The sequence below is a fragment of the Phyllostomus hastatus genome, unplaced genomic scaffold, assembly GCF_019186645.2.
Source record: "Phyllostomus hastatus isolate PE091 unplaced genomic scaffold, TTU_PhHast_1.1 phas_contig_495, whole genome shotgun sequence".
Taxonomy (NCBI): Eukaryota; Metazoa; Chordata; class Mammalia; order Chiroptera; family Phyllostomidae; genus Phyllostomus; species Phyllostomus hastatus.
The window spans coordinates 3,624,593-3,643,937 of record NW_025333895.1 but is presented as its reverse complement, the minus strand read 5'-3'; the positions used below and the strand labels follow the sequence as shown (position 1 = coordinate 3,643,937).

The 19,345-nt window shown below is 60.1% G+C and overlaps 2 protein-coding genes across 6 annotated transcripts in view; one reads left to right on the top strand and one right to left on the bottom strand.

Moving 5' to 3' along the window:
* RALGPS1 (Ral GEF with PH domain and SH3 binding motif 1) overlaps window positions 1-19,345 on the bottom strand; it is a 229,697-nt gene that overhangs the window by 63,870 nt on the left and 146,482 nt on the right. The window lies entirely within an intron of this gene.
* The window catches only part of ANGPTL2 (angiopoietin like 2), a 34,941-nt gene continuing 32,634 nt past the window's right edge, over window positions 17,039-19,345 (top strand). The window contains exon 1 of the mRNA XM_045846485.1: window positions 17,039-17,542. The gene's annotated coding sequence lies outside the window, so the exon portion shown is untranslated. The remainder of the gene's footprint in view (window positions 17,543-19,345) is intronic.

Below are 19,345 nucleotides of genomic sequence, written 5' to 3'. Positions count from 1 at the left end.
GGCAGTGTTGTCCAGGCGTCCGTGCATTTCTTAAGGAGAACGTGTTCATCTTTTAGCAAGGTAAAGCGTGATTCTAATCACTGATGCTGACTGTCCGATTTACGTTTCTCACCGAAGTAGCAATAAACATACATCCTATATTATGAAAGTATGTACATAAATATGTTTACACACACATAAATATGTACGGGAATACAGTCAAAAGCCCCAGAAGAAGCGTGGTCTGCTGCCCAGACCCAGGAAACCTTGTGTCCCTGCTCTGCCCAGTGATTTAACTGGTTGCCCACCGTGAGGGGCCTGTGAGGTTCAGAGAAGCCCTCGGGGGGGCTCGGGGGTCTTCTTTGCAGCCAGGACAATGGACCTTTGCAGCCCTTTGCAGCCTTTTGCAGCCCTCCCCAGCCGAGTCAGGGCTTTGCTGACCTCATTTGACCCTGGAGCGCCTCCAGGAGCTCCCGTTCCCGCTTCCCTCTGGACACGCCCACCCTCCCGTGGCCTCCAGAATCCCTGCCCCACGGGCCTTCGCCCATGAAACAAGGTCGGCCCACTCAGCCTGGAGTCCCAGGCCACCCCTGGCGCGGCCTGTCCTACACACCAGTCGCAGTGCGGGGCACCGCACACCGTCTGTCGGACACTGTCCGCACTCTCGGGGCCCGAGACCAGGGCCTCCCTAACTTGCACACGGGCAGGCCAGTGGGGACGGACTCACTGCCCGCTGTGGGGTGACCGGGCCTGGGACACTGAGCCCTCGGCATTTGTTGCCACCGGGCAGCAGAGCCTGCAGCCTTCGCTAGCCCAGCACCCGGCCTGCGGCCACGCCGACTCAGACTCACTCTCCGGCACCCGGGGAGAAGGCGGGAGAAAAGGCGGGAGGCCTCCCCTCCCAGGATGCTCCGAAGGAAGACGCTGACACTCAGGGCGTTACGCCCACTTTCACGGGCAGACCTGTGTGGGGCTGGACTTTACAAACAACCGTGAAAACCCCGCGTCCCGCAAGGGGCTGTGGAACACATACTCCAAGATGACAAATTCGTACCGAAGATTCACTTACAACTGAGGTGAAGCCGTGATAAAATTTTACATCGTAACTTTGTATATTCAAAAAAATTTTAAGTAAAGGGTTACATTTTTTAAAACCTTTAAAAACGGTGTTAGCAAAAAGCCGCCAATTGTTCGTACTTGGGACAAACTATCTTTTATTCTGGGATCGTGCCCTGCTTACACTGTCGGTGTTAAAATGTTCCTTCCTCTAGGAAATAACAATGACAGTTTATATTTTCCTCATTCGCCATTAAAAAAAAGCTCGCAGCCCGTGAGAGTCCCCAGAGTTTCCTTCGGAAGCCCCCCTTGCCCGCGAAGTCGAAGTCCGGGACGCACTGGCCCGAGGCGCATGAGGCTCCTCCCGCCAGCAGCGGCCAGGGGGCCGTCGGCTGCCCTGGAGCCAGCGGGCCACAGCTGGGAAGTCCCGAGGGTGGCTCCTGAGCGAGGACCCGAAGGCGGCTGGGCCGGGAGGCAGCTCTGTGCGGCTGTAGGCTGCAGGGGCTCTAACACTTACCCAGCATTTGAAAACTGAGTGAGTAGAAATTTCAGTTTGGCACAAAAATCTAAAGCTTGCGCTCACCTCTTCCCTCTTTTTTTCTGTCAGGGTGTCTGTGTCCCCGTGGGCTGGACCACCTGGACCCCAATCTCACTCGTACCCCCAGCCCCTGGCACCCTCCTCGTTGGCTGGGCGCAGGCAGTCACAGCCCGGGCCCTGCACCCATCTCGGGGGGGCGTCTATCTCCCAGCCTCCGCACAGGCTGCCAGGCACTGCTGGGGGTGCTCACCCCACCACAGTCCCCACGCTGCAGCCCTGGCCGGCCTCCGGTCCCTCCACAGTCCTGCCCCTCCTGGTGCCCCCCCATTCCCTTTGGTGGCTGGTCTTCCCCAGCAGCTGCCCAGCACCCCCGCCCGCTGCCGTCCCTCCCTGCAGCACCCTGCTCTGCCCCGCCACGCTCCCCACCCGCCTTTCCCTCAGGGCCACCCTCACCCCAGCTCCTCCAGCGGGGACCCCTGGCCGACCCCGTGTTTACCTGGGGATCTCTGCTGTCTCCCTACCTACGCTACCTCATTTTTTTCATGTTTGAAAGAGCATGTCTTTTCTGATTAAAAGGGAATTTACATTCACCCTGGAAAACAGATAAAAACATAAGGAGAAAAATAACCGCCGGGAATCCCACGGCTGTGAAACAAGCACTCGCATCGGGGTGTGCCCTTCACACAAGCACGCCCGTCGACACGAGCCGGCAGGCAGCGTGCTGCTGTGCGGTGCTGGCGGGCTGCTCCGTCGGTGGGAGCCCCAGGGGTCTCATTCTTCTGTGAAAGGGGAAGGGCCCCAACCCGAGTTCGGTACTGAGCTGGACACGCCAGGTGCCTTCTGCGAAGGGCCCTGTAAGTGGGCAGGGGCTGCCGCAGGCCCTTCCTCAGGCACACAGTCAGAGCTCTCGCTTTGCACAGGTGCCCAGGAGGTTCCAGGGTCTGGGGGTGAACAGCGCAGCCCACGCGGCTGACTGCCAGTTGGGCACGCAACTTCCGAGGCACCCCAGAGTCGACTCCAAAGGTGGGAAGGAAGGCAGGAAAAGGAAAGGGGCTGGCGGAGACAAGGGAGCCCAAGCCCCCTGCCCCTTTCCTCCTGCACACTCAAATCTGTGACAACGGCAACACTAACAGCAATCGTAGTACCATAAAAGCTGACCACGTTGGGAGCTCACCATGTGTCAAGTTCAAACAACATCTGTCATTTGTTTTCCTCAAAGTGTGGACACACGTCACTGAGAGGCTCATGGGTGGTCCAGGGGTGGACGTCTGTGTCTCTGTCGGCGTGTATTAGAAAACCTATAGCATCTCAAACCCTAACATCGCAGATATGAATAAAAGAGATTTAAAGAGAAAAAGTAAAGAAGAAGTACACATAGTGGAGATGGTCCCAAAGGTCGAAGTTTGGGGAAACACGGGATTATCCCACCAGACCCGCTCAGCAGCTGTCCTACACTCGTGTGACAACGCGCCGGGAGGTGAGGTGGCACCCTGGGGAGTGGTGACGGACCCCAGAGCCAGGGTCCTCCTCACCCTGGTCCCCGCTGAGGCAGCCCCTGCCTCTCCCCTTTGCCCTCGCCGTGCCGACCCACGGGCTGCTCGCGCGTGGCCCAGGACGGGCTCTCTGCGCTCCAGCCTCCCTGTGGGCCACACCCCTGGCTACTGGGCACCCATCTCCCCACACGTCCCCATGATCTTTTTGGTGGTGCTGTCCCAAAGGGCAAGCAGGTTCATTGGGGCTGCAGCCAGGCAGTCAATGGCTGAACTTGGCCTTACGCTCCAGCTCGTCTTTCTCCTTCTTCCTCTCCTCCCCCTCCTCCTCTTCTTCCTCCTTCTTCCTCCTCTTTTTCTTTAAAGATTTTATTTTTAGACAGAGAGGAGGGGAGGGAGAAAGAAAGGGAGAGAAACATCGGTGTGAGAACATACCCATTGGCTGTCCCTCACACGAGCTCCAACCAGGCACCGAACCTGCAACCCAGGCACGTGCCCTGACCGGAAATTGAATACGCGACCTTCCGCTTTGTGGGGTGATGCCCGGCCAGTCAGGGCTCGTCCTCTTGACGGCTCAGGGGTGGGAGGGGCCATTGGCCACACTGAGCTCGTCTGCCAGGGATCTGGCGATGGCCTGGACGGCCCAGAAGGCAGCCCCACAGGCACCTATGTGGGGCATTCAGATGGCCTGACTCACACGACACAGAAGGGACATGCCCACAGCCTGTCATCTCACGGTTCCGGCTCGCCCAGTGCGAGTCCAGTGCTCCCAGGAGCCGCTGTTGGGGACGGCACTGGCACCTGCGGTGCGGGGGGGCCCTGCCGGTGAGCAGATGGAGGATCTTGAAGGCATGCTGGATCGTGGGCGTGGGCGTGAGCTTCTCGCCATTGTTACGGCCGTCCTCCACCACTGAGCTGGCGAGGCGCCCCACAACGGGCATGGCGCCTGCGGAAGTGCTTGGCTGCAGAGTGCCCTGCCCTGTGCGGGGGCGGGGGGGACTTGGCATGTTTCCTCTTTACCATGATGTGATCCTGCAAGGAAATGTCACTGATCCGTCCGTCACCGGAGCTCCACGTCCCCAAGAGCTTGATGCCGGGTCTCTGCCACTGCAGGTGCAGCCATCTTCCGCTCGGTCATCCTAGGGGTGCAGCAGGGGAGTCTCTGCCGCTATGCATGCGCCACGCGCCACCTTGGCGTTGCAGACAGGAGGAGCCCCACAGGTCTCCCCCCGTTAATGGTCGTGCCCACTGCGGCACCTGTGGCCAGCACAGCCAGGCACAGTGGGGCAGGCTCAGGGGCATTTATGCAGCCACCGAATAGGGTGCCCTCTGCCCGAGAGGCAGAGGACTGGGTGGTGTGGTCAGGCAAGTCTCCCATGGCCCTGGAAGTCAGAACCTCCTGGGGCCTCCCAATGGTCAGACTAACCCAGGAATGGCAGGTCTGGAAATTTCTCCCAGCCACAGGCCACACCAGCAGCCTCTTGGGGACAGGGGCACGAGGTGGCTGGTCAAATCTTGCCTTGCCAGGCCTACGGCGTGTCAGCACAGGACAGCGTGACCCGACTTCCAGCCAAACCTTCCTCTGAGGCAGGGCAAGCCCAGACAAGGCGCCATTGCCCTGAGGTCTGGATGTGTCTCTCACAGAAGGATCATCTTCCATCCCTTGTAAGGACAGAGAGCTGAGATGCAGGGGCCAAGCCAGGGAGGAGATTACAGGGAGAGACAGAGCAATCCTGTGGGGCCCAAACTCGGGATCCTCATCTCTGCCAGGACCAGAACGAGAACTTGAAGAATTCAGAGCAAGTCTATGCTGGAACTTCTGGTCAGTGAAAGGGCTCCTGTTCACCAATAACTGTGGCCCTAGCATGTTCATGCTAACCTAGTAAGTGCCACTAGCCAGGCCCCCAGTGGAGTGAGGCATTGGGCTTGATCATCAGTGAGCCCCATGGGGACCTCACACAGTCTCTGAAGGAGTTACCGTTGTCACGCCCGTTCCGCAGACCTCCCCACTCTGCAGGTCTGGCTCCCAGAGCACTGCCTGCCTAGTCCTCCGGCCGCCTCGGGCTCTTCCTCCGTGATAACCAGTCTGCGATTACAGGAGTCTGATCCTAATGATGTGAGGGGCCTCCATTCTCCGAGGGCTGTCTGCCAGCTCCGCATCACACCTCCCTGAGCTCTTAGGGGGGCCCCGCTTACAGATACGGGACCTGGGCTCAGAAAATCTAAACTTGTCCAAGGTCATGTGGCCAGCAAGTGACAGAGGGGGGTTCCCAGCCACATCTGCCAAACTCCGTAACCTCTCATTTACCGATTATTCGACACCGGCCCCAGGGTCAGTGACCACACCTGCTCCGCTCTCAGCCGCTTCCCAGCGCCAGCTCAGCAAGCACTTCTCAACCAACAGGAAGGGGGGAAATGTGTAAGTCAGAACCCTCGGGGGCTGCAAATGACTGAAGCTCACCTGAAACTAGCTTCAGAAGGGGGGAAATCCTCGCACGGCTCACAAGACCAGGGGCTACGGCACAAAATCCAGGCGGCCCCGAGGAGGGTGGGGCGGGGGTGACGGCAGCTAGGTGGGGGGTGAACGCCGAGCGGCAAAGAGAACGGCCGTCGGAGCAGGTGGCCTCGTCAAACAGGAAGTTATCTCAGTTACCCAGGTGTGGTGTGAGCTTCTTGTCAAACTCAGTTACCACTCCTCACAGGGCCGTTGAAAATACAGCCCTGCTGTGAACTGAGTGTTTGGGTCCCCCGAGATGTGTGTGTTGAAACCCTAACCCCAAGGTGACAGTATTGGAGGGCAGGGCCCACAGGGGGTCACTAGGTCATGAGGGTGGAGCATCCTCACGGATGGATCAGCACCCTTTCGCAAGAGGCTCCAGCGCGCTCCCTCACGCCCTCCCCGCTGTTCAGACACATCGGGAGGACGGGTGTCTATGAACCAGGAGGTGGCCCTCACCAGAGGCCGCATCTACCAATGCCTTGATCTTGGACCTTCCAGCTCCCTACAACTTGGAGAAATGAGTATTTGTTGTTGTAAGGCACCCAGTTTATGGTACAGATGCTCCTCAACTTGTGAGTTACTCCCCATAAGCCCACCATAAGTTGAAAACACGAGTCAAAAATGCATTAGATACCACGCTGCAGGGTACCATCGGCTGCTTGTGGCCACGTGCCCCTCTGAGAGCTGCGGCCCTGCCCAGCGGCACGGGAGAGGATCGTGCTGCATGCTGCCGGCTGGGGAAGGATCACCACTCAAAATTTCCAGCACAGTTATTACTGAACACGTGTAACTGTAGACCATGTAACTGTAGACCATTGCCAAGTTGACAAGTCCTGTCAATCACTGTTAGGTTGGGACTGTCTGCATTTTGTTACAGCAGCCCAAACTAAGACAAACCATCATCCAAGGCAAGAGAAAAGTCCCGGGGTCATTCCTGTGACCACCTGTTTTCTCTGTCCCATGGAGTCCATGGGTTTCAATTCTGAAGTCCCTGCTTCCTTCCTTTCCTCCAGGAACACGGCAAGAAGGACAGAGCATGGGGACGGTGCTCACCAGGGCCACCTGTGTCGGAAGGTGCCAGACCGAAGCAGGTCCCTCCCACGACAGACAGGTGACCCCTGCATGACGAGACCTCGCTTCTCCCGGAGAGAGGGCCCCAGTGCGGTCTGCCAGGTGAGAGGCCAGCGGTCACGTTGACACGCAATGACTTCACCTGGTGAGCTGCAGGAAAGAGCCTGGGTGCGGGGGAAAGCAACCCAATTCCCGACCCTCGGCCTCGAGGATGGTGAAGGCATCTCACCCGTGAGAAAGGGATGAGGACTTCCGGCCAAGATGGAGGCGCAGGTAGATACACTGGGCCTCCTCGAGCAAGAAAGGGATGAGCACGCCTTCCCACAGAGACGAGGAAGGTGAGGGTGGTGAGAGCTCGCAGGTTTGCACGCTTCTGGGGGCTGGGACAAAGGTCGGCGTCTCTCCTGCTTTCTCGTCTTTCTCCCGCTTCACCGAGTCCCTGTCGCCGGGCGGGCAGTGCGGGGCGCTCATCGGTGTGGCGCCGCAGCCGGCCACAGCTCAGCGGGACGTTGCTGTCACGCCGCTCCCACAGAGCGGAGGCTCCCTGGGCAGCCCTGGTCCTCCCGGGCATCTGGGGTCATCGGGTGGCTGAGGTCATCGCTACTTTATCGGGGAGTCTGAGTCCCCTGGGAGCACAAATGGGAAATGTTTATTCTCTCCACCACCCACTCCCCACCCGCGCTGCGCTGGCTCCGCTTCCCAGTTTCGGACAGCTGGCCCCTCGTGGAGTGTGGTCCAGGTTCTGTACCTCTGCAGTCACTTCCCATTATTAGCACGGTCGCATTTCAAGATCTAAGACATAAGTTCTGTTCATTTGGAGACTTGATTCAAACCCAACTTGAAGCGCATCTCAGCTCTCCCTCCCCTCCCTCCCCTCCCTGGGGGCTTGGAGGAGGTGGGACAGAGTGTTCTGCTCTTCGTCAAGCCCTTTCCTTTGTCTGCCTCAACGGCCTCCCCCAGCCGCTCTCAGACGACTGCAGCGGACCTCACCGGGCCCCTCTCTCCGGGGGAGCAGAGACCTGCTCACACAGGTCGCCCGTCCGTGGTGGGAGGGACCTTGTCTGGCCTGGTCCCCTCGGACGCGGGTGGTCTCCACACGGCTGGCGATCCAGGCTTCCTAAGGACCTGTCAGCTGCGTCCTGGCCTTTCCGTCATGGAGGAGCAGCCAGCCAGCCCTTCTCTGCCATGAGGAGCACACGTCCCAACCTGTTCTCTACGCTGGCCCACCCCCCGGGCAGCCACAGCTCCTGCCTCGCTGCCAGCCTCTGTCCTCTTCACCTGGAGACCCTGGGGCAGCTGCTGACACCCTGTGAGGGCCACAGGGAACTGGAACAGGAGGGTGGGACCCGCCTCTTCCAGATCCCACCGGTCCCACCTTCAGAGATCTCTACACCCGTTTCTACGCTCAGCGGGACCGAACTTCAGAGGCCAACGTCACTCGCCCCTTCTTCGTCTTCCCCAGAGGGGGAGCGGGGGCTGAAAAGCACGTGGCCCCCCACGCTCTGTTCCCAGGGGCTCTCCCACGCCCCACGGAGGGTCTGAGGGCTCTGCGGCGTATCCCACGCCCAGTCCTGGAGAAGGACTCTGCCAGAGCCTCCTCACTTGGCCTCGGGGAGAAGCAGCTGTCTCGTCTCAAAACGACACTTGTTTTGCGTCCAGGACCCTCCTCTCCCTCACAGCACCCACGCCGGATTTACAGGGGTGGGCGTGGGGAGGAGCCGAGCAGTGGAGGTGGGGCAGGACAATCACATACAGAGAGCGACTCTGCAGTAGCTCTCAGCCGCTCAGCAGCTCTGGCCTGTTAACAACGAGGGGCCCGGCACTCACTTTCACTTGACACGTGCAGTGTTTCCACGGCAGGGAAACAAAGAGCTGGATCGGCTCTGGGGCCAGACCTCGCTCTGGGTGACAAGACTGCTGACTCTTCTACGGCTGTTTCCTTACCTGCACGGGGGAGGTCAGCACCCTCACTCCCACACAGTACGCTGTGGGCTCTCTGAGACAATAGAGAGCTTCTTCACATTGTGCCTGGAACACGGCAGCCACACACCTCACAGCAGACTTGGTGGCTACTGTCATTCATAGGTGTTTTCAAACACCAGGGTTAGGAGGAGGCACGGACGGGGCCCCAGGTAGAGGAGGGTCGCAGGCCCCCAGCGTGGTGTCCCCGAGGCTGCGCCAGCTCCGGCACAGGAGCCAAGCACGGTGCCAGGCATGCGCAGGCCTGAAACACGTGTTTTGTTGAATGAGTGGCGTTCTCTTAACTCCAGGAGACTATTAATTTGCTACTTATTAATGAGGTGTTCTGAACGCAGATTTCAGCTGCATGTGGTCCAGCAACCAAGACAGACTGTGGGTCTCAAAAAAAAATGAGGAGGAGAGACCCCTCTGTGTACGGAGGGTGGGCAGCCCTCCCGGCCCGGCCAGGCAGGAGCCGGCAGCTGTCTCGCGGCGCCTGCCGGAGCTGGATGGCGGCCGTGAATACTTTCTTTCTTAAGTGAAGCTCCTCTCTGTGCGCGCTGAATCACAGCATTCACGGGGGGAGCGGGGACAAGAGCATTTCCTAAGTGGATACCAGGCATCAGCTGGGGCAGGGGTGGGGGGCCTGGCTGGGCTGAGGCTCTAGCAGGAAAGGAACGTGAAACCGGCTCCTACAGCGGGCGGGTGTCTCTTCGACCCCCCGCGGTGGGTGCTGGGGGCGGGGGAGGGACAGACGAACACTCAGACCACAGACCTCAGCAGGGGGGTAGAGGGTGGGGGATGAACAGACCAGGCCCAAAATAGGCTGAGCGTCTGGGGCGTCAGCTGGGATTTGCCCCTTCCAGCAAGTCAGGGCCCAAGCATTCTGTTTACCAAATGCTCTGCACACATAGAAACCGGGACGGTCTGGGCTCCACGTCGAAGGGGATGGGGAGGGTCCCCCCAGGGTGGATTTCGAGGTGTTGGAAGCGTCTCTGCCTGGTGATTTCACCCTGGCCGCGGGCCTGGGAAGCTCGCTGCAACAGTGCCTTGCCAGGAGTCCTCCCTTATCTGCCCGGCCGCCTCCTCGGGCCCCAGGAAAGATAAGCAAGGTCACCCACTGCTCGCTGCCTCTGGGACGAGGGTTCCAGCAGCTATCTGCAAGGGGGCTGCCGCCCTCCTGCACCAACCACGGAGCTGCCTGCAGTCCCTCATCTCCTGTTTGGGATGGAGGTCTTGTCTCACACAGACAATGTTTCAGAAGCCACAATTTTTTAAAAAAAATTTATATCATATGAGGATGATTTAAACCAGCTTTGAAAATTTCCAGTGAAATTTTTATTAGGAAGATACAAAGAAAATCGAACCGCTCCTCCCTCTGTTCCCCAGCCGGGGGCGGGGGAGCCCCCCCCCCCCCCGGGGACCGGCCCCGGCCCCCACGGCAGCATGAGAGCGCGGGGACAGGCACATGAGCGCCCCTTCACATTCCGTGGCGATGACGGAATGAAAACCAGGCAGCTGCAAGTCCCGGCGCCCTGGCCGCGAGCGAGCGGACCCAGAGCCCGGGCTCCGGTGTTCGGACGGGCTTCGCGCGCATTTGCTGACCGAGCAGCAGACGTGCCTGGCTGTTTGGTGGCGCCCAGACTTGAGGGGGGTGCTGCCGGGACTCTGTCCCCGGGGCGGGGCAGGGAGGGGGGGTTGAGAAGTCAGGAACGCACTGGATAGTACATGAGCTAAAAACAGGCCCTCAAAGCTGCTTTGTAACTGAGCGTGCGCCCGTGCTGACATTTGTTTGGCAAGCATGTAACAGACTGTCTTCAAAGGGCTTTCCGCTCGGCCTGGGCATCCTCTGTGAGGCCGGCCGGGCAGAGCAGGGTAACCAGGAGCTCTGTCTTAGCACCCTCCCATGAAGGCGGGTCTCCTAACTTCTCAGCAGGACCGGGAGCACGTGGTTCCCCAGCCAGGCACAGGGAAGCAAGTCACAGGATCTGACCACAATACCTCCAGGGGATAAGAAGACCAGCTGGCTCACTCTCAGCTTACAGGCAGCTGTTTGATTAAATCTGGATGGATGGGGGTTGTGGCAGTCCGTCAGCTTCCCGATGCTCGGACCCTCCCCTGGGCCTTTCCGAGACCAGCAGACCAGGAGAGCAGGGGCCTTGCCATTTTGGCCCTTGAGTGTGGGTCAGCTTCACTGGAACCTCGGTCACCAGAACTGCCAAACCTCCTCGAATCTGAGAAGTCCTCAACGGATAAATGCATCATATTCTGCCCCGGCTGGCGTAGCTCAGTGGATTGAGCGTGGGCTGTGAACCAGGCATTGCAAGTTCGATTCCCAGTCAGGGCACATGCCTAAGTTGCAGGCCACGGCCCCCAGCAACTCTCTCTCTCTCTCTTTCTCCTTCCCTTCCCTCTCTAAAAATAAATAAATAAAATCTTAAAAAAAAACAAAACAAAACAGAAAGTGCTGCCAATTCAACCCTGACATGCTATTAACTTGAAGATGTATCCTGATTTCGGAGATCTCAAAATAAGAGAAAGTGTATTAGAATTGAAAAAAGGCGGTTTGTTTTCGGAACAACTGTGCTCCTGCTGGCTTTGAGGCAGGCCCCCCTCCCAGGGCCACCGTGTGCTGCCTGCGTGGCCTGGGGCGAGGGACTTCGCTCTGCCGAGGTCCGTCTTCTTGTTAGCAGAACGGAATGATAACACTTCCCTCGTAGGGTTTGAGAGGAGAAAAAAAAAGATACTTAAAGAACGCTGAGCCTGATGTCCGATAGTCACAGGTAGCTGTACAACACAGTGCTCTAACGAGGCTTGTGGGGACGGCATTTTGGCACCTTCCGGTGCCCAGGTGGGTACGCTGATCGGAACCGACCTGTGAATTATTAGGGCTGATATTCCCAGCCGACACGACCAAGAGCAGGGAGGAAGGAGACGCCAAGCAGCGGGCGAGGCGTCCAGTGGGGCGCCAACAGCGGTGAGTGTGGGAGGTCTGGGTGGGGAGGCGCGTTCGGCTGGGCTGTGGGGAGCCCCTGTCCCTGAAATGGAGGCGCCATTGTACTAAAGTGACTCTCTGGTCAACAACAACGGCAAAATTGGGACAATATACACAAACTACGTAGAAGCCCTTGAAAACGACCCAGAGCAACAGAAACTGGAGGAGACGTGGTCCGTGAAAGTTGGGGAGCACGCCACGGCACTTCCCAGTTTGCGGTGACGCAGGGGAGACCAGGACCAAAACAGAGCGCAGCAGTAGTGCTGGCTGGGATGGAGGGAAAGAGGCTAGACATGGAGGATGAGCAATGAAGAGGAAAGTGCCAGACAGGAGGGGACCACAGAGGGAAAGCTCCTAAACTGCCGTACAGATTCCTCCCCCGCAAACCCTCAGCGAGCCCCTGAGTTGTACATGCGCAGACGGAGACTCCAGGGAGCCCCTCTGAAGCCCCCAAAGAGAGCAGCGGCAGGGAGGCAGAGAGTCCAACAACTGCCTGGAATGCAGAATTTGGGGCACAGGTTCTGCTAAATTAAAGGGGCTGAGCAAACACTTAGGGCTTTTGATTTAATTCTAGAAAAACCACGCCTTACAAATAAGCCCGGTACTAAGGGTTATACTGTAGGTCTATGGGCAAACCCAAAACAAACCCACCTGAATGAAACCTGATCACCAAGCCTCCACAATCTCAAGTGGGTATGACAGTAATCTGACTGCCAGCTGGAATAAAACACAGCGTTCTTTAGAGGAAGACAAGAAAATACACAGCCTTTTCTATGTATCATCCAAAACGCCCAATATACAATTGAAAATATACAGACGTGAAAAAGCAGAAAAGTGTGACACACAGTCAAGAGAAGTAACACTCAATAAAATCAGACCCACCGATGAGCCAGCTGTGGGAATTAGTAACCAAGGACTTTAAAATGGCTATGATAAATGCACACAGGATTTTCGGGAAATGAAGAACAGAACAAATAAATGGATAGAGAATCTCAGGGGAGAAATGGACCTATAAAAATAAACCTAGGTAAATTCTAGGAACAAAAAATAAAGTACCTAGCATAAAACGTATCTTGGATGAAAATAATAACAGAGTAGACGCTGTCGAAGAAAAGATCTGCGAAGCTGAAGGCAGGTAATAGAAATGATCGAAAGTGAAGAACAGAGTGAAGAAAGATAAAAATAAATAAATACAGAGACCAGTGGGACAACACCTAGTGTGTAATCCAAAAGGGGAGGGGAGAGGAGAGAGAATCGGGCAGAAAAAGTACCTGAAGGCATAATGAAAGCCCCCTACGTTACCAAATTCAGTGCAAAACATCAGCCCATAGATCTAAGCAGCTCAGTGAAGCTACACAGAACCAATACCACGAAAACCACACCCGCTCAGACCGCAGTCAAACCACCAAAAAGCAAAGACATGGAGATACCTTAAAAGCAGCCAGAGGGGGAAAGACCTACCACGTACCCAGAAACAACAACAAGGAGGAGAACTGACTTCTGGCCGGAAACCGCGAAGGCCAGCCGGCACCGGAAAGGCATTTAGAGAGGTCTAGGGGCAACACAAAGTTAGCTTGGGACACGTGAAGCTTGGAAGGCGGTTCCTCCCCTCCCAAGCACTCCCTCGCAGAGACAGCACCCATGCACTCCCTGACCCCCCGCCCCCGCCCCCGCCCACACAGTACGGTGGACATCCCGGCATCCCCCAACGACGACTGCGGGGGAGGGGTGAGACAGGAGGACGCGGGAAACCACTTGTACAGACCGTCAGACACCATCAGGGCTCTCTCCGCGCCGCCACCACGCGAACGTCAGACATTTTTCGTCCCAGCCAAAGCTCTAATAAGAAAAATGAGAACTCTCTGCTCCTGAAATGTGTTAGTCACGTGGCGATTTGGCCCACCGGGTGGGTGGGAAGGTGGGAACAGCGCTCCATTGAAGGTTAGCGGCGGGGGTGGGGGGGGGGTGGGGGGGTGGGGTCCGAGCACCAGGAGCAGTCCAGGCAGACTCTGGGCTGAGACGCTCCGGGCGAGCGCGGGGGGCAGGCCGGGGCGGGAGGAGCGGCGGCGGCGCAGGCGCACCTGTCCCGACAGCCCACAGCCGACAGCTGCAGGACGGGGAATGCCGGGCGCTGAGCGGGGCGAGTGCTTCAGGTGCATTGCCTTCACCCTCCCACTGACCCCGAGGAGCGTTAGCACTCATTTTTTAAGCACGAGGAAATGGAGTCTGGAAGAGAGTCGGAAAACTGCCCAGGTTAGTGAAGGGCTGTTGGACTCCAAGCCACGGCTCTGCACCCTCCGCCAGTCAGCCGTCCGGGTGTCCACTCCGGCGCGCTGGGCCGGGCAAAACGGGTGCTCTCCGCGGCCACCCCTGCGCGTGCCCGGGGCTCGGGGACTCACTGCCCAGGAGGTGAGACGCGTTACCACAGCCAGCATTCACTGAGCACTCACCAGGCACTAGCCACTGCGTGCTACACTAAACGTGCCACGTCTTACTTAATCTTCATATCAGCTCTGTGAGGTAGATCCTTGGGTCCTCTCCATTTTGCAGGTGAGCAAAGTGAGGCTCAGAGCTCCTGAGCGGTAGAACTAGAACTTGACTCCATTGCCCACACTCCCCAGCAGCACACTCGAGCGTCCGAGGGCACCCAAAGGGCAGGGCCCCCCGTGCTCCTCCCCGTCTTGAGGAGGTCCTGGGAACTCTGAACTGTGAAAGCAAATCTGTTTGCGGGGGTCTTGGGCTGCCCCTGTCCCAGACGGAGGGAAAGTCCGAGGAATGCCCCTGCCCCGGCCTGGTGATGCCCACGGCCTCTCCTCCCAGGCTGGCTGCGACCGCCTCCCAGGAGCTCCGGACCACGTGCCTGCAGTTCCCATCGATCCGGGCTGCACTCGACAGCTAATGGGACTTTCAAAGTAAAAGCAAGTCAGAACACCGCCATGCTTAAACCCTTTCAGTGGCTTCCGCCATCCTTGGGATACAGCCCCACCTCTCACAAGGCCTCATGTTCTGCCCTGCCCCCCTGCTCCCCTCAGCCAAACGCGCTTCTCGGCCCCTCGAGGGAACTCCCTGCACCTCCCTGCTCTCATCGCCGGGTCCAGGTCCGCTCCGGTCACTCAGGCTGTGCGACAAACTATGGCCCAAACCCAGAGGCCTAAACCCACCATTCCCTCACCCCGGGGGGTTCTGCGGTGAAGAATTCAGCTGTGGAGCAGTGGGATGGTTTGTCTTCGCTCCCGGTGTCTGGGGCCTCGGCAGGAAGACCCTCTGGCTGTGGGGAGCTCAGGGCCAGCGGCTGGAACCATCGAGAGGCATCTCTGCCCACGTGTCTGCGGCTGATGCTGGCTGTCGGCAGGGACCTACACGTCCGACGGCCTCTGCGTGGCAGCTCCCGGGCAGCTGGACTTCTCCGGCCCGGGCCTGGCTCGGAGCTCCAAACGAGAGCACCCCGGGGCGAGAGGCAGAGGCCGCGCTGCCTGTGCTCAGCCAGCCCCGGAGCCCCGGTAGTGCCGCCCCACTGCATTCTGCTGGTTACCAGCAAGCCGCCCACCCACCCGGATTCAAGAGGAGGAGTGTCAGGGTCGCATTGTGGGCCAGGAGATCCTGTTGGGGCCGTCTCTCTGAAAAAGCGATCCACCACATGGTCTTTACACACCGTTGTCTCTGCCCAGACCACCGCCCTCGCGCCAACCGCACCACCTGCTGACTCTCACCGAGCGCTCGGGTTTCGGCTGAAGCACCACTCCGTCGGGGAGGGCGCGGGGACTGCCCTGCCCAGGCTTCGTCAGGGCTCCGGCTCAGACGCTCCCTCAGCGCCCAGACCTCCTCACGCACCCCAGTCTGTCCCCTGTCCCCCCTCCTGACCAGGAGCTCTGTAAGGACGGGGACTTCACCTTGCTGGTGCTAGCCAGGAGTGGGTCCCACTCACCCTGGAGGAGAGAGGCAGACAGCCTGGAGAAGAGACAGGAAGAGGAAAGGGGGAAAGAAGGATGCCCGCTGGCCTCCAGGCTGTCAAGGGTGTGGATCAGAAAGGATTCAGCCCCGCCCCCCGCGCCTCTGCCTGCCCTGAGCCCCCGGCCTGCCGTGGCTCCACCACCACCGGCCCGCCACAGACTGGCTGGGCGTCTTCATCCCCACGGCAGATGCAGGGGGGGTTTCTGTCTAGTCCCGGGGTCTGGCTAATGTGGCCTATAACGTACGGGGGTCTTTTGGCAAAGACACACCTTCTGGAAAGGGGTGGGGACGACAAATGGAGAAAGGAGGAGGTCTGAGCGCTGACAGGAGCTGAGGCCAGCAGAGAACTTTGCTCCCTGCAAAGACAGAAGCGGCAGCCCTTAGGCGGGAGGGCCAGGACGGACCCATCTGCCCAGGGACCAAGGACATGATGCACCGTGCCCGGGGCAGGGGGGTACCCCTTGAAAGTTTCTCTCTCAGTCTGTGCCCAAACATACGCACCACAACCACCACCACCATCCTGTTTTTGTTTTGTTTTTTTTTAAGGAAAGAAGAGTCAACACTCTGTTTCGCGTGGCTGTGGCCCCGGCAGAGGGAGACACTTGTGCCCTCGGCCCCCTCCCCGGAGCCCACCCTTCTGCCCGCTGCGGGACTGCTCGCTCTGGGGTCCAGGGCTGGCTCCTCCTCTCTCGCTCTGACGCTGTCGGCAGTCACAAGCTCCCCCCGATGACAGACTGTGCCGAGGAGTCTGAGGGTCACCTATTATTTCTTCCTGCGGAACCTGCTGAGGACTGGGGTCAGGGCAACCCCCCTGGCCCACCGGACCCCGAGTCTGAGTTCAGCCCACGGAGGCATCCGTGCCCTGTGCTGGGCCCTTTCCCGGCCGACCTCACAGGAGAGTGCTCGCAGGAAGACTGCTAGTACTCGCTCATCCGCTGAGGCATGAACGGGATGTCCAGAGAGGTGACTGCCCCAGTGACTCAATCAAGGCCCCGCAGGCGGGAAGTGACAGTGTTCCTCTGGTGCTGCCCTCACCCCCAGCTGTGGTGTTTCCACTGCCCTGGGCTCCTGCCTCCCGAGCTTTCTCGGCACAGATGCTACTGGCTTCTGCACAGACAGCCTCGGGCTCCCTTCCCCCGGGGTTCAGAGGTGGGAGGGAGGCCGCAGGAAGGCCTTCCGCAGGGGGCTGCCCTGCCTGCCCACCTGGCCCTGTGGGGGAGGACCCTGCTCCCTGCAGCTTGCACACAGGTGCCTGCACGGCTGGAGCAGACCTCAACCCCTTACCTGAGTCAGAGGGGAAGCTGTTTGCCTTTCGGAGCGAACCAGGAGCTGCCTGGGCTTTGGAGAGCGGGCAGGCCAGGGAGCAGAGCTGGCCAGGCGGCGCGTGCCAAGGAAGGAGGGGGCCGCCGAAGCTGCCAAAGCAGGCTGGGGCGGGAGGGGCCAGGCCAGCTGGGGCCGGAGCTAGTGTGACATCACCGGGCGGCCCGCCTCTGTCTGGGGCTGAGGGGAGGCCCAGAGCCTTTCTGGGGCCTGGGGGATCCTCTTGCATTGGTGGGTGGAGAGATGTGCCTGCAGCCAACCAGGGTCAGGCTGTGCTCACAGTTTCCTCCGGCGGGCGGCATGTAAAGGCTCCACAAAGGAGTTGGGAGTTCAAATGAGGCTGCAGCGGACGGCCTGAGCTGCGGACGGACCGAGCCCCGAGCTGTGCCGCCCGAGTCCAGACCTGCAGAGCATGGCCCTGAGGCAGCTACCGGCTCCCACCCCAAGAGGAGGCAGGTTGTGAGCAGCCCCGCAGGACCCCGGCCAGCCCCCGCCCCGGGCCGGCGGAGCTCCACTGTGCAGGCGGAGCAGAGCCGGCAGAGGCCAGCGAGGCAGGGCTGCTGGGTGGCCGGGCAAGCCTGCGACTCGAGGACCCCTCCTGGAGGCCATGGACAGGCTGCTTTGCTGACGGCCAAAGGGAAGCATGTGAGGAGCTGCCCCAGGAGCCAGGCAGGAGGGAAGAGGTAAGGAGCTAGCTTGGTGGCACGGAGGGGCAGGAGGCAAGAGGCGGCAGCTGGCCCCGTGTCTTGGTGCTCAAGACCCCTGGCCCCTCCAGCTGGGGTGCGTGTGCAGCTGGATCACAGAGGGGGTCACTCCTGCTTTCACTGGGAGCCGAACGCGGCGTGTGCCGGGGCAGGACCAGCGGATGCTGGGGCAGAGGCTGGTGCTCTGGGCGTGAGATCAGGGGCTGGGGCTCCGAGGCTTCGTCCTCCACTCTCCTCCGCGAACAAAGAGCCTTTGGGGGCCGTCAGCGGCTCCTGGGCCAGCCTGGGCTGGGGGGTGTACGCGAGTGAGCGCTCTGTGTAGGTGTGTGCCCGAGGGGCCGGTAGGCTGGGACGTCCCAGACGCCAGGGGCAGTTGAACGTCCGGGAAGGCGTTTTAAGTTTGGGGTTGCTCTGCCCCGGGCTAGGGAGGGCACCCAGGCAAAAGCAAAAGCAAAGCCTGTCCTGGGAGAGCCGGGAGTCCTTGTTCAGAGAGCTCCCCGGAGCCGAGCAGCCGGTGCCCACCCCCTCGGCCGGGCAGGAGGGGGCGAGGGGCTGCAGTGCTGGAAGGGGCCTGCCAGCCGGAGACCTGTGCCGCTGTGACTCGGGCGAAGCGCTGCCCTGGCTCTCTCCGCATGTCTGAGGACGCCCGGTCCCCCCTCACACGGGACGGCGGCCCAGGCACCCCAGTCTCCCGCAGGCTGGGCGCGGCTGGGAGACAGGGGGGGACCGGCACCGGGCGGGGGACGGCACAGGCTCCACACTCCGCGTCCCTTGAAAGCGCTTGGTGTTAGACAACATTTCGAAACAGAAATTCTCCCCTGAGCCCTCCCCGCCCCTCCTGTGACATGTGTGTCACGGGTCAGCCGCTCCCCTGCCGCGGGGTTACAACGGCCCCCAGAGGCCGGCCGGTCACTTGGTGAAGGGCCCCCTTCGTCGGGGCTCCGAGGAAAGGGGATGGAGCTCCCAGTACCCAGGGGGAGCCTGGGGCTCCCCACGTGTGCTTTTCTGAACTGAGGTGCGGGAAGGCAGTGCCCAGGGGCTGGGGTCAAGCCCAGCCCTTCCCTCCTAGCCCCAGTTTCCTTCTCTGTGAAACGGGGCGACGACAGCGCCCGTCTCTCAGTAACGGCTAGCACTCACGCTGCACGCGCCGGACGCCGGTGCTCCCCAGCCCTCACGACCCCCCTGGAAGCCACACGCTGCCCTCCATCGCCCTTTCACAGGCAGGGGACTGGGGCACAGAGAGTAGTAAGGGGTTGTGCGCGAGGCCTCGTGGTTAGGAAGCGGCAGTCCCAGGACTTGAACCCAGCACTCTGAACCCCGTCCCACTGCTTTCTAGGAGGGCCTCAGCGCCAGCGCCTGGTATGCGGCGAACCCTCAGAAAACGTTAGTCACTGCGTGTTACAGACCGTAACAAGCAGACTCACGAGGAGAGGGCAGGGACCCACACTCCCTCTCCTGGCGCACTGCTAGGGTGTCAGAAAGTGCACCAGGCCTGGGGGGGCTTTACGTCTGGGGCGACCCGGAGCACGCCCGGGCCCTGGAAGTCCACACCGGGGGTGACGAAAGGAACACGGTGTGCCCAACACCGGCCCTGCAGTGCAGCGCCCCACGCCCACACGGGTACTCCTCGTCCGCCTGTCAGTCTCTGCCAGAACCACACTGGGTGAGGAGGGTGAGGAGGGTGAGCTACCTCCATGCCACAGGAGGCCCCCGACATCGGAGGGCCAGTGCCAGGAGGTCCCGGGGCCGCACAAGGAGAGGCACAGACCCCTGCCCCAAACC